This window comes from Chiloscyllium plagiosum, chromosome 51 (genome assembly GCF_004010195.1).
Source record: "Chiloscyllium plagiosum isolate BGI_BamShark_2017 chromosome 51, ASM401019v2, whole genome shotgun sequence".
Taxonomy (NCBI): Eukaryota; Metazoa; Chordata; class Chondrichthyes; order Orectolobiformes; family Hemiscylliidae; genus Chiloscyllium; species Chiloscyllium plagiosum.
Genome location: NC_057760.1, coordinates 3,452,057 through 3,453,314, shown reverse-complemented (window position 1 = coordinate 3,453,314; position 1,258 = coordinate 3,452,057). Strand labels below are relative to the sequence as shown.

The 1,258-nt window shown below is 40.8% G+C and overlaps 1 protein-coding gene across 1 annotated transcript in view; it reads right to left on the bottom strand.

The window, feature by feature from the left end:
• Positions 1–1,201, bottom strand: part of LOC122544734 (ankyrin repeat and death domain-containing protein 1A-like) — a 124,216-nt gene extending 123,015 nt beyond the window's left edge. The window contains exon 1 of the mRNA XM_043684041.1: positions 1,088–1,201. The gene's annotated coding sequence lies outside the window, so the exon portion shown is untranslated. The remainder of the gene's footprint in view (positions 1–1,087) is intronic.
• Between the last annotated feature and the right edge of the window lie 57 nt (positions 1,202–1,258).

Below are 1,258 nucleotides of genomic sequence, written 5' to 3'. Positions count from 1 at the left end.
GAGGAGCCGAGGAGCTGCAGGAGAGTGCACAGCCGAGGCAGGGGCTGGGTATGGAGTTAGTACCTGATCTGTACAAAGGATTCACCTCTATGGGTAAAGTTTACTCAGAAGGAACAGGGGGAGAAGGGTTACAGGATCTAACCAGTCTCAAATAGAACATATTTGCACTCTAACCTGTTACCCGAGACAGTGGTAATTTGGGATAGGCAAACAGATATTTAGCATATTGTAGGTTGTAAGAATGTGATAGCAGATGCATTATCGCGGATTTAATGGATAATGTATAGACAAGATTGAACAGATACCTATGGGATTAAGAAATAGAGAGAAAAAAATGAAGCCCTCTTTTCATTAGGATGGTTTGCCGTTTCTTAAGGGGGGGAGGTGTTGTGAAGCTGAAGGCGTGTACTGTACCTTTAAGAGAGAGTGAAAACTGAAAAGCTGGCACGCATCCGTCATGTGACTGACAGCAGGCACTAAGTGTACTGGATAATTTAAAGATGTAAACTAGATACCTCGTTGTTTTCACAGCAGTTCGAATTTAACCAATCAGTTAGGAGAAAGGAGACTTAGAGCTGTAAATAGTTGGTTAATGTTCACTTCTGGAGTTAAAGAATAAAATTGTTATTTTTTTTCTTTAAATAGTGGAATCTGGGTAGTTTTCCGTCACTAATACTTTAACAGATCACAAGGCAAGGTGAGCTTTTCTGTGTGTTTGGTTTAATTAGCAGAAGGGTTTACGACCGTGTCATAACAGAGGGAAGCAACACTTCCAACTCAGTGCTGCAAACAGCTTGCAATTATTTTGTGACTTTGGTTTAAAGCAGTATCTTTTTCAGGGGACAGTTCAAAATTACGGAACATTAAAAGGTGCTGTCTCAACAGCTGGTACATGAAGTTCAATCACAGAATGTCATGATTTCACCGAATAGTAAAGCAGGTTGAGAGGGTAAATACGTTATTCCTGTAACTGTGTTATGTTTACAGCATAGAACTGGCTGTAAATCACCAAGCCAACTGAACAAGAACATTCAGTCAAAGATATAAAGGTGATTAACTTTCTACACGAGTTCCCTGACAAACACACCTTGTCCTCAATGTCAACATTTGCGTTATGAGACAGTAAAAGCTTCACGGCATCTTCATTCCCACCTGCAACTGCCCAGTGCAATGCTGTTCTGTTCTCCTGGACCAACACAAAACATCAACACTACCTTAGAGGACGCAATAAGCCGAGCAGTTACTTTAAATGATCACC